The sequence below is a fragment of the Podarcis vaucheri genome, assembly GCF_965113315.1.
Source record: "Podarcis vaucheri genome assembly, chromosome: Z".
In the NCBI taxonomy this organism is placed as follows: Eukaryota; Metazoa; Chordata; class Lepidosauria; order Squamata; family Lacertidae; genus Podarcis; species Podarcis vaucheri.
This window is the reverse complement of record NC_138758.1, coordinates 49,957,747-49,971,139: the sequence shown is the minus strand read 5'-3', so window position 1 is coordinate 49,971,139 and position 13,393 is coordinate 49,957,747. Positions and strand designations below refer to the sequence as shown.

Here is a 13,393-nt window from a genome sequence, read left to right as displayed (position 1 = left end):
GGGAACAGGACACCTGGACTGTTCTCCTTCCTGCTATGAAGGGTGGGAGAGTTAAGGGAACAAAATACACAGAAGGACTGAAGCTCAGTAACAGAGCATCTGCTTTTCTTGCAGACGGACCCAGGTTTAGTCCCTGCAGGCATCTTCAGGCAGGGCTGGGATAGATCAATGCAGATAATACAGAGCTAGATGGGCCAAAGGTCTGATTGAATATAAGCAAGGGTGTAGCATGGGGGGCTGGGGGGCTGCAGCCCTGGGACCATTTTTGAGAGGAGATGTGACCAGAGAGGGCATGACACAGAAGCTCCCTCACAGGAGCTCATGCCCAGCCATAGCTCCACTCTCAGGTCAGGTCTGAGGTGGAGAGGGAAAGAGTCACAGCAGCCTTGCCGCCCTTCTTCTTGGCTGGGTTGCGCTGCGTGAGGATGCTGCCAAGGCGCAGCGGACTCCCTCCACACTCCGCCCCACAGTGCTCCCAACCCACTGAATATAAGTTTCTCATTCCAGGTGAAGGGGCATCTGTCTTGCATTCAGAGAGTCCCAGGTTCTTTCCCTGGTGGCATCTCCGGGTAAGGCTGCGAACGTCCCCTGCTTTGAAACCCCGGAAAGTCACTTCCTGTCAGTGTAAGACGGTACTGAGCTGGATGCACCAAGAGTCTAACTGGGTGTGAGGCAGTTTCCTTGGTTTTGCTAGCAGGGATGCCTTGGGGCAAACTCAGGGAGAGGATCCCAAGGGTTCAAGGGTGGGCCTTGACAGCAGCCCAGCTAAGCACATGAGCGTTAGCAAGAGGAGATTTGTTCCCGCAGGTTTTCTCTCCAGACAGTGGTGGGAAGAGCGGCACTTTCCCCAAGATGTAACTAATGCGGGCTTTTGGGCTGCCATTGGCCAAATACCAATAAACTTGTTTTACACAGTGAATAAGCAACTCTGGCAGGCGATAAATCGCAGAAGTAATGTTATGCTCCGCTTTTTTTTACTGTCTGCAGAGTCACACTTTACTGCACCAGCATTTGTACAAAACAAGCCCGGCTTTCATTGCTAATAAAACATGGCATTAATTACGCGGCAGAAGAACATGGGGATGTCTTGAAACGGTGCCCAGCCGGGGGGTGGGGGGTGGGCTGCTGTTTTCTCTACTGGTGGTTTCTCTTGTCTTAAAGGAGACTGAGTGAAGGAATGATTCTTCAGGATGTGGAAAACTTTCCAGGAAAATATTCCATTCCTGAAGCAGAAGATTAAATAACCAAATGCCTCATTGATGCATTTGAACAGACAGTAGAACTGCAAATGTTAAAGCCAGAATAGTTGTTGTTGTTGTTGTTTTTAAAAAAGCAGTGGTTTAATTGTGCAAGCTAAAAAGATAAAGGTACCCCTGCCCGTACGGGCCAGTCTTGACAGACTCTAGGGTTGTGCGCTCATCTCACTCTAGAGGCCGGGAGCCAGCGCTGTCTGCAGACACTTCCAGGTCACGTGGCCAGCGTGACGAAGCTACTCTGGCGAGCCAGAGCAGCACACGGAAACGCCGTTTACCTTCCCGCTAGTAAGCGGTCCCTATTTATCTACTTGCACCCGGGGGTGCTTTTGAACTGCTAGGTTGGCAGGCGCTGGGACCGAGCAACTGGAGCGCACCCCGCCGCGGGGATTCGAACCGCCGACCATGCGATCGGCAAGTCCTAGGCGCTGAGGTTTTACCCACAGCGCCACCCAGTCCCATTATTGTGCAAGCTAGTAAACGTTTATTTAGTTCAATTGTGCAAACTACTGAATGTTTAGTTCAACTGTGCATGCAATGTGCAGCAATTGTAGTCTAGGTTGGAACCATAGCTGTCAACTTTCAGATTTGAAAATAAGGGATCAGCAGTTTCAAAAATAAGGGATCAGCAGCCTCACCTGTCCCAGGGACAGTCTACGGGGTATCTAACAATCCGGGATAGCAGTGGGAAGCAGCGGGAAATGGCGCTGGAATAAGGGAATTTCCCGCAAAAAAAGAGGGAAGGTTGACAGCTATGGTTGGTACAGAAAGATGTAGAATGAGCTGGTTTAGTTCTGTGCTGCTGTCTGAATGGGGAATCCAAATGTGTAATCTTCTTTGAGAAAACCACTCACACTGCAACCCCATACGTACTTTCATGTGCATAGATGGAGCTCGCTGGGGTGGGTTTTCCTTCTGAATAGCCGTGGATGGGGTCCCATACTGGGGGGAGACACGGACACCCACACAGCTTTTGCTTCATAAAGAAATACACAGGAGGAGAAATAAATGCTGTGTCCTGGCCTGGTAGTGAGAGGAAGATTCACAATGTCCTTTCCCAGGCTGGCTTCCAGGGGTTCTGTGCCTGTCTCAGCCCATCTGATGTGAGACTCACTGACTTACCAGTAACCCTAATATCTGAAGCAAATGTGGAGTAATTTGCTCAAGCAAGACATTAAAAAGAACAAGGAGAAAAGGCTCACAGGATGTTCCAGTGAGCATGTCCCTTAGAGTTCATATTTGCAACTCCTTGCCTTTTGACATCAGGCAGCTGCCCTCACTGTACTCTTTTAAGTGGCTGCTAAAAACTTTTTGTCTAGACTAGCCTACCCAGTTGTTTAGAAAGTGGGTGTGAGTTTTAATCTGTTTTTAGTCTACAGTGGACGCTCAGGTTGCGAATGTGATCCGTGCGGGAGGCACGTTCGCAACCCGCAGCATTTGCAACCTGCGTCTGCTGTCTGTGCACACACAGGTTGCGATTCGGCGCTTCTGCGCATGCACAAAGCATGATTTAGCTCTTCTGCGCATGCACGGCCGCCGAAACCCAGAAGTAACTCATTCCAGTACTTCCAGTTTTCGGTGGTCTGCAACTCAAAAAAACGCAACCTGTAATGTCTGTAACCCGAGGTATGACTGCATTGTTATTTCAACTTTCTGAAAGTCTTCAATTATTGTTGTTAATGTTTCCTGGTGCTAATTTTATTGTTTCATCTGTTCTGTAAACACTTTGAGGGTTGTTGTTGTTGTTTTAAAGAAAAGTCAACTGGTGTATAAATTGTATGAAACAAATAAATAATCTTCCTCCCAAGTGTCTGAAAGGTGGGGTGGATGCATGCATGTCAGTGGATATACATAAACACTAAAGCACCATGCATAGTACAAAATGTCATTTTACATGCTTGGTGGGATGGGAGACCTGGAACTAGGGAGAGGTAGAGTTGTCAATTTGGGTTTCTCTCAGTTTCTCTTTTCTGCAGCCTTAATTTCAATTCCCCACATTTCCACATCACTGTGTGATTTATTTATTTTAAAAGTTCTTTTGAAAATTCACCAGCATTTTAGTGTGCCTCCATACACACACATTTGTACAATTTTGTCTACAAAGTCAGTTATTCGCACTAATACCTTATTGCCGTCATTTATTTAAAAAATTGTATACCACCCTCTACCCGCAAGGCAGTTCACAATATAAAATCTCAAAATACATAATCAAAACAAAAATAACCCTAATAACACTTCCATGTGCATATATGCACACTTTAGTACTCGTAAATGCACATTTATTTATGTGTGTATCCATTGGCTGGAGAACTGCACTGCAAAATCTGGAGAAGTGTGAATTTCAAATGATGGCTCTGTTTCAGTTTGTGTATTGCTTTGGAAAGTGCAAGTTGGATTGAGTTGAACTGAACTGAATTTCAGGGGGTTGGACTACATGAGCTCTGGGTCCCTTCCAACTCTACCGTTCTATAATTCTCCCCACTCCCAACCTCTCACTTTAAAACAGATAATGTCAGGGTATTAGAAAGACAAACCTGACTAGGTGAGAGGCTGGAGGAAGAACCAGAGCCTCTGCAGGGACTGGCCTTTGCAAATTGCTACACACCACTGTTTGCACTGGTTGCCAAGGCATAAATGACATGCTCAGTGCTAAATTCCTATTAGTGGAGCAAAAAGAGGCTTCCGAAGAAATGACTCATGTGGTGGCTGGCAGCTGCCATTTGTATGATGTGCAGGCAGGTAATGCAGCTGGGCAATCAGGAAAGAGTGTTATATAGCAAAGGCTATCAAATATGATAGCTGGTTATGAAATGGCTTACGGTCCTGAACAGCAATTACTTCCAAAAGCTTAAAGATGGACAGATAGATAGATGATAGATAGATAGATAGACAGACCGACAGACAGCAGTGGCAGAGCTTCATACTCTGGCACCGGGGGTGGAGAGCAGGTGGGGGTGTGGCTGGCACACATCCCAGGGGGCGTGGTGCGCATCCTGGAGCGTGGTGCACCACCTGCGGGGGTATGGCACCCAGCACGGGGGGGGGGGCAGCTGTGATGGCACCCCTCTAGGATTGTGTTGCCTGGGACAGTGCGCTCCCCCTGCCCCAGTGATAGATAGATAGATGGATAGATAGATATAGATGATAGATTAGATGATAGATATAGATATAGATATAGATAGATGATAGATGATAAATAGATAGATGACAGATAGATGATAGATAGATGATAGATAGATGATAGATGATAGATGATAGATAGATAGATAGATAGATAGATAGAGATGATAGATAGAGATAGATAGATAGATAGATAGATAGATAGATAGATAGATAGATAGATAGATAGATAGATGATAGATAGATAGATGATAGATAGATGATAGATAGATAGATAGATAGATAGATAGATAGATAGATAGACTGATAGATGATAGATGATAGATGATAGATGATAGATTAGATAGATAGATAGATGATAGATAGATAGATAGATAGATAGATAGATAGATAGATGATAGATATAGATGATAGATAGATAGATAGATGATAGACAGCGGCGTAGCGTGAGTTGTCAGCACCCGGGGCAACGCAAGTAATTTGCGCCCCCTAACCCGGGGCAAGGCAAGTAATTTGCGCCCCCCGCTGCTGCCCAAACGACGCCGCTTGCCCGGAGGAGGAGGGGGGCAGAGAGGCGAGGAAAATGCAACGGCCCAGCAGCTGCAGCAGCACCGGCGGAGGCGGGGCTGTGAGGAGGGGCTGCCTGGCGCATCCTCCGCGGCGAGCGCTGAGAGCCGCTGCCTGCCGGGCGCCTTCAGCCCGGACGCGCGCACAGGTCGGAGGTTCCGCGAGACATGCGGCTCCGCTACAGCCTGCGCCCGAGGCTCTTCGGCGACTCCGGAGGCAGCGAGCGCGGCCCCCCCCAGATGTTGCGCCCGGTGCGGCCGGCACCCCTGTCACCCCCCACGCTACGCCACTGATGATAGATAGATATAGACAGATGATAGATAGATATCTCACACATATTCATAGAAACACAGAATTGCAAGTTGAAAGCAACCCCCAGGGTCATCTAGTCCAACCCCCTGCATTGCATGAATCACACCTTAAGCTTCCCTGATTCAGATGGCCTTCCAGCCTCTGCTTAGAAACCTCCAATGAAGCAGTGTTGTCCCCCTTTCCAAGGGAGCCCATTCCACTTTCAAATGGCTCCTGCCATCAGGATGTTCTTTCTAATGTTTAGTCAGAATCTCCTTCTGCTGGTTTGAGTCACAGCTTCTGGAGCAGAAGAAAGCAAGCCTGCCCCGTCTTCCATGGGGCAAATATGCCTTCTCCCACTCTCCTCTTCTGCAGGCTGAACGTAGCCTGCAGCTCCCTCAACCATTGCCCTTGAGGCTTGGTTTCCAGACCCTTTATCATCCTAGTCACCCAGCACATCAATATCCTCCTTATAACTGTGGTGCCCAGAACTGGACATAAACTTGTCACCTCCTACACTCTGCAAAATGGAATTCAGAGGCTTATTCAGCACCACCTTCAATTTCCACTTGACACATTTCTGCTCAAATGTGTCCTCCTGTTTACCATTGCAGCCAGCTTGTGAATTTGCCTCTCGCTCTGGAACAGGTAACTGTGGTAGCTAAGATGCTGGTGCCTGCCTGCTCACTGGCTGACTGCCTGGCAAGCAGGTAGGTAAAAGCCATGCTCTGGAAGAAGAGGAGCACAAGCTGGCAATAATGGAAGTTGGGGTGAAGACCCTGCGAGGGAAAGGGATGCATGGGAAGGCCCTCCAAAAATTCCATGTGGACCATAAATCCCTGGAGACACAGCCCTCCTATGACAGCAGTGCCAGGGAGGAGATTGAGCTACTTCCTGGTGGTCCACCTCATGTGGTCACCAGAGTCTACATCTCCTTCCCTGAACCCCAAGCCTTGGCTACCAAACTCTGATGGTCGGTCCTGTCCTGTTGGACGTTGAACTCAAATTCAGATATGGTGTCCACCAAAAACTTAAATGCTTGAATCATAAGGAAGGTGAGGGTCAAACACACAGCAGGTGCAAGGGATGGCTAAACAAGCTAAGTTAGTTGAAATGCCCCCTTGACTTCTGCTGTAAAGGAGTGGGGAGACCATGACTTCAGTGTGGGAAGGGGAATGCATCTCTGAGCTGGGCAAAAACTTCCTCCTCCTCCTCCTCCTCCACCACCACCACCACTACTACTACTACTACTACTACTACTTCTTCTTCTTCTTCTTCTTCTTCTTCTTCTTCTTCTTCTTCTTCTTCTTCTTCTTCTTCTTCTTCTTTCCTGCCTTTTCCCCAGGGGGATTTGTGGAGGCTTCCACAAATGAAAATGACATAGATAAAATACAAAAAGCTAAAATCATGTAAAAGATAATTGTTTAAAAGGAATTAAGCTATAATAGAATCAAAACTACTTAAAAAAACAAATCTATTAAAATCCAGATAATAAGGCCTTTCCTTAATAAACCGCCCCCCCCAACCCAGCCAATTCCCAAAAGTGGTGTTCCATTGCGCCAGAAGCGGCTTAGTCATGCTGGCCACATGACCTGGAAAAACCCTAATAAAGCCCCCCCCCCAAAAAAAAAACCCAGCCAGTTCCCAAAAGCATCTTGGAACAAGGTCTTCACCTGCTGGCAGAAGGACAACAAACAGAGAGCCAGTTTTGCCTCTCCAGGGAGAGAGTTCCAAAGCCTGGGAGCAGCCACTGAGAAGGCCCTTTCACACATCCCCACCAAGTTTGCCTGTAATGGTGGTAGGACTGAGGGAAGATCTCATAGCCTGGACAGGTTCATTTGTGAGAATACGATCCTTCAGATAGCCTAGGCCTGAGAATTCCTTCTGGTAGGCTGGGCCCAAGCCATCTCTTCACACCTGTGCTGGTGTTAATACGTCCTAGGTAGCAGCTACCCATCTTTCTAGAGGTGCTACGTAGAAATATTCCAAAGCAGTCCAGTTTGGACAGTTGTTTTCAGTTATGGGTCTCCAGAATTGTGTATCTGGCAGCAAATATGTTGGGTTTTCTTAATATTAATGTGGTCAATGGTGCTACTCAGAGGTGTGTGTTTGTAATTATAACCTGCATGGCAGCACATTTGTGAGCTCTTGAAAATTCAGCACACCTGAGGTATCTTAACAATTTAACTAATTAGCAGGGGGAGTTTACCTACTGCGCCGAATGCAGCAATTTGAAAGGTAATTATTTGAAAACTGTATTTAAGTTGGCCAAATGCTTTGTATGGTACTGGCTGGGGTAGAGTGGTGAGTTGCAGCTGTTTGATTATTATTTAAAAATAAAAAGGAAGCAAAAATATTGCGAGCAAGTTTTTATTCCATCTCCCCAGTCGCTGCGCAAACTCAGTTGGCAAAGAAAGTCCAACAAAATATGCTTGGTGATACAAGTCTGGGATCCCAAATTCTCCTCCTTTTATCAGTATTTTCTCTCTTTTTTTGCATAGATATAGTCGAAAATCAAGAGCCCCAAAGGCATTTTCTAAACAAAGACTTACTTTTGTATTTGCTTGGTATGTGAATTGGAATTCTTCTTGTGATATAAACTAGTCTAGGTATTATGTTCATTTTAGAACAGAATTTTAGGAACTGGTGGTTAATCACAGTTGAAGTATGCACCTCACCTGATTCACCTCTAATTTGTGAGATTATTGACTTTTCTTTCACAAGAATCACAAGAATCTTACCTGCCCTTTCAGCTTGTTGGACAATATATTGTTTAGCTCAAATTTCTTCTTTTGTATCTTACTATGCGATTCATCAGTTGGCTTCTTAACTATTAATGTCCATAAGTCATTTAATTCCTCTTTCAATTTTTTCCCCTTACTATTTCTAAGTTTTATTTAATGTGATGAGTACATTATAATTCGACTTCTAATAAAAGCTTTATATGCTTCCCATTCATATATTTTAGTGGTCGAAGTCTCAGTATTTATATCAAAGAATTGTTCAGTCTTGGTCTTCATTTGTTTTACAAACTGGTCATCATTAAGTAGTGAGGTGTTAAAATACCAGTTTCTTGATATCTCAGCTGTATTATAATACTTCCAATCCAAGCTAATTGCACTGTGATCAGATACACAACATACCGGTACCTCAATATCACAGTCTTGAATTTGATGGTACAAGGATGCTGATATTAAGAAAAAATCCAACTTAAAACAATTTTTATGTACTTGACTACGAAACATAAATTTCCTTTCAGTAGGATGCCTTAAGTGCCAAGGGTCAACCAAATTCAACTCTTGCATGTACTTTCTGAGAGTTTCTCTGACTAATGAATCTTTTTTCATGGAGGCATGTTTCTATCCAGGTTAGGATCAATTATTTCATTGAAATCATCTCCTATTATAAGTTTATTGTATGTACTTTGACTCAGAAGACTAAAACATTGATAAAACATATCTGGGGAATCTACATTTGGCCTATATATATATTAACCAACATTATTACCATTTCAGCAATTTTCACACACAAAATTAAATAGCATCCATTTTCATCACTAATAACTTGTTGTATATCCACCCTCAATCCTTTTCATATCAAGATAGCGAGGCCTCTGGCATTGGAAGTATAATTTGTAGTATATACCTTTCCTACCCAATCCTTCATTAACACTTTTTTGTCTTGTTCCAACAAATGTGCCTCTTGTAAATAAGCGATATCAGTATTGAAAGATTTTAAGTATTGCAGAATTACTCGCTTTTTTTGAAATCTCTCAGCCCTTTTACATTTAGACTAACTAACTTCATATTGTATTATTAAGTTCCTTTTGGCCCCTTATCTTGGTCGTAAATCCAATATTCATTGTTACAAGGTTTCTTGTGTACACACACACACACACACACACACACACATATATGTAACCTGCCGTTCATACACCTCAAATACCTTACATGTGTCTCTCTATATAATTTAGCTTTATATACATAATAATAATCATAACCAAGCAATTTCATTATTGTTGTTGTTGTGTTGAAAGGAGGGGGGAATAAAGAATAAAAAAGTGAAGACAAAAAAAAAACAGAACAAAAATAAGAAGAGACAGAAAAAAATTCCCCTACTACATTAGTGTTACATAACCGGGGGGGGGGGCAGCTTATCCAACTTAATCAGTTTTGAAAATGTAAGAAAAATAAAGACAGAAAAAGGGAAATCATGACTTCCAGAGTGGGCTGAGCTCGCAGTCTCCTCCTCCTTCTTCCCTATCAGCTTGACTCTGACTTGTTAATGTTTTTATTCAAAAGGTGGTGGTGACTTTTGCTGCTTCACTAGTTGATAAACAGGTAATAGAAAATGTTCTTTTGTTGCTGATTTTCAATGCTGACTATTTACACTCCAATCTATTGGCAGAACGCCCAGATTGGCAAAACAATGTCTTCAACAGTGTATTGTTAATTAGTTTATGAAGTCACCCAAAGCTTCAGTTCCAGGGTGTTCACCAATTTTAGTCAGGAATGCCTCTGCAAAGTCTGGCTAGTTGAATCTGTGAGTTTCACCTGAATACAGTGGTTGTTGTTGTTGTTTAGTCGTTTAGTCATGTCCAACTCTTCGTGACCCCATGGACCAGAGCACACCAAGCACTCCTGTCTCCACTGCCTCCCGCAGTTTGGTCAGACTCATGTTTGTAGCTTCGAGAACACTGTCCAACCATCTTGTCCTCTGTCATCCCCTTCTTCTTGTGCCCTCCATCTTTCCCAACATCAGGGTCTTTTCCAGGGAGTCTTCTCTTCTCATGAGGTAGCCAAAGTCTTGGAGCCTCAGCTTCACGAATACAGTGGTACCTCAGGTTAAGTACTTAATTCGATCCGGAGGTCTGTTCTTAACCTGAAACTGTTTTTAACCTGAAACACCACTTTAGCTAATGGGGCCTCCTGCTGCTGCCGCGCTGCCGGAGCATGATTTCTGTTCTTATCCTGAAGCAAAGTTCTTAACCTGAAGCACTATTTCTGGGTTAACGGAGTCTGAAATCTGAAGCGTATGTAACCTGAAGCGTATGTAACCCGAGGTACCACTGTACTGAATACAAAACTTTGCCGGGAACTGAATGTAGTATTCCACATTCTTTGCCCTAGCAAGGGCTTTTTGTTTTTAACAAATTTAGAGCACGCTTGAATCACATCCTCAGAGAAGTCTGGAAAGAGAGAAATATTCTTCTGTTCCCACTTCACTGGGGCTTCTACTGATTTTTGGCTTAATTTGCATAAGAGCTCATCTCTATCTTGAAAATGCACAAACCTGACAATTACTATACTTTAGGAACCCCTGGTCTTTTGACTTCCACTGGGATTTTGAAAATGTGTTCTATGTCAAGCTGACCTTGAGCAGGCAGACAGAGCACCTCTTTGAATACCTGTTGCAAGTAATTTGCCATCTCTGTTTGGCTTTGCAGGTTTTCAAGGCCAGTAATTTACAAGTTCTTTGGTCTTTGCTGGGATTCTAAGTCATTAAGGCAATGATTAAGAGTGCCGTGAGAGGTAAGCTAAAGCACAGAATGAACTCAGGCTTGCTAGAGAGGTTAAAAGCAACAAAAAAAGGCTTTTATGGGTATGTCCGTAGCAAAAGGAAGAACAAAGAAACAGTAGGGTCACTCAGAGGAGAAGATGGTGAAATGCAAACAGGGGACACAGAAAGGGCTGAACTACTCAATGCCTTCTTTGCCTCAGTCTTCTCTGATAAAGAAAACAATGCCTGACCTGAAAAATTTGGAGCAAATGATTAAGCAGAGGAAACACAGCCCAGAATAACTAAGGAGATAGTACAAGAATACTTGGCTAGTTTAGATGTATTCAAGTCTCCAGGGCCAGATGAACTGCATCCAAGAGTATTAAAAGAACTGGCAGATGTGATTTCAGAACCACTGGCAGTCATCTTTGAGAATTCCTGGAGAACAGGCGAAGTCCCGGCAGACTGGAGGAGGACAAAATGTCCCTATTTTCAAAAAGGGGAAAAGAGAGGACCCAAATAATTATCTCCCAGTCAGTCTGACATCAATACCAGGGAAGATTCTGGAGCAGATCATTAAGCAAACAGTCTGTGAGCACCTAGAATGGAATGCTGTGATCACCAATAGTCAGCATGGATTTCTGAGAAATAAGTCATGTCAGACTAACCTGATCTCATTTTTTGACAGAATTACAAGCCTGGTAGATGAAGGGAACGCAGTGGATGTAGCCTACCTTGATTTCAGCAAGGCATTTGACAAGGTGCCCCATGATATTCTTGTAAAGAAGCTGGTAAAATGCGGTCTTGACTATGCTACCACTCAGTGGATTTGTAACTGGCTGACTGACCGAACCCAAAGGGTGCTCATCAATGGTTCCTCTTCATCCTGGAGAAGAGTGACTAGTGGGGTGCCACAGGATTCTGTCTTGGGCCCGGTCTTATTCAACATCTTTATCAACGACTTGGATGATGGACTCAAGGGCATCCTGGTCAAATTTGCAGATGACACGAAACTGGGAGGGGTGGCTAACACCCCAGAGGACAGGATCACACTTCAAAATGACCTTGACAGATTAGAGAACTGGGCCAAAACAAACAAGATGAACTTTAACAGGGAGAAATGTAAAGTATTGCACTTGGGCAAAAAAAAATGAGAGGCACAAATACAAGATGGGTGACACCTGGCTTGAGAGCAGTACATGTGAAAAGATCTAGGAGTCTTGGTTGACCACAAACTTGACATGAGCCAACAGTGTGATGCGGCAGCTAAAAAAGCCAATGCAATTCTGGGCTGCATCAATAGGTGTATAGCATCTAGATAAAGGGAAGTAATAGTGCCACTGTATTCTGCTCTGGTCAGACCTCACCTGGAGTACTGTGTCCAGTTCTGGGCACCACAATTCAAGAAGGACACTGACAAACTGGAACGTGTCCAGAGGAGGGCAACCAAAATGGTCAAAGGTCTGGAAACGATGCCTTATGAGGAACGGCTAAGAGAGCTGGGCATGTTTAGCCTGGAGAAGAGGAGGTTAAGGGGTGATATGATAGCCATGTTCAAATATATAGAAGGATGTCACATAGAGAAGGGAGAAAGGTTGTTTTCTGCTGCTCCAGTGAAGCGGACACGGAGCAATGGATCCAAACTACAAGAAAGAAAATTCCACCTAAACATTAGGAAGAATTTCCTGACAGTAAGAGCTGTTCGACAGTGGAATTTGCTGCCAAGGAGTGTGGTGGAGTCTCCTACTTTGGAGGTCTTTAAGCAGAGGCTTGACAACCATATGTCAGGAGTGCTCTGATGGTGTTTCCTGCTTGGCAGGGGGTTGGACTCGATGGCCCTTGTGGTCTCTTCCAACTCTATGATTCTATGATTCTATGATTCTAAGAGTGCCGTGAGAGGTCTCTGGAAATGTCTCAAATGAGCCCAATCTGCCTTCACAGTTTGCCAATTGCACCCAGAACTCATTAAAAACTTTTGTTAGAGTTTTCAGCTGGTCTGGTACAGCCATACATCATGTTAGGTTTGCTTCATGTTACGTTCTTTCATGTTATGTCCCATGGCAACCCAGAAGTACAGGAAAGGGTTACTTACGGGTTTTGCCACTCGGGCATGCGGAAAAGCGCTAAATCACGCTTCGTGCATGCGCACAAGCGCCAAATAGCACCGCACACCTGCGCAGATATGGCGCTTCAGGTTGCACTCTTTTCATGTTGCGAACGGGCCCCCGGAATGGATCCTGTTCACAACCAGAACGCCCATATTGGCAAAACAATGTCTTCAACAGTGTATCGTTAATTAGTTTATGGAGTCAACCAAAGTTTCATTTCCAGGATGTTCACCAATTTTAGTGAGGAATGCCTCTGCAAAGTCTGGCTAGTCGAATCTGCGAGTGTCACCTGAATATTGAATACAAAACTTTGCCGGGAACTGAATGTAGTATTCCACATTCTTTGCCCTAGCAAGGGCTTTTGTTTTTAACAAATTTAGAGCACGCTTGAATCACATCCTTGGAGAAGTCTGGAAAGAGAGAAATATTCTTCTGTTCCCACTTCACTGGAGCTTCTACTGATTTTTGGCTTAATTTGCATGAGAGCTCATCTCTATCTTGAAAAAGCACAAACTTGACAATTACTGTACTTGAGGAAGCCCCCGTCCTTTGCCT

At 44.3% G+C, this 13,393-nt stretch overlaps 1 protein-coding gene across 1 annotated transcript in view; it reads right to left on the bottom strand.

The window, feature by feature from the left end:
* DAB2IP (DAB2 interacting protein) overlaps nucleotides 1-13,393 on the bottom strand; it is a 320,886-nt gene that overhangs the window by 286,760 nt on the left and 20,733 nt on the right. The gene's annotated exons all lie outside the window — the stretch shown is intronic.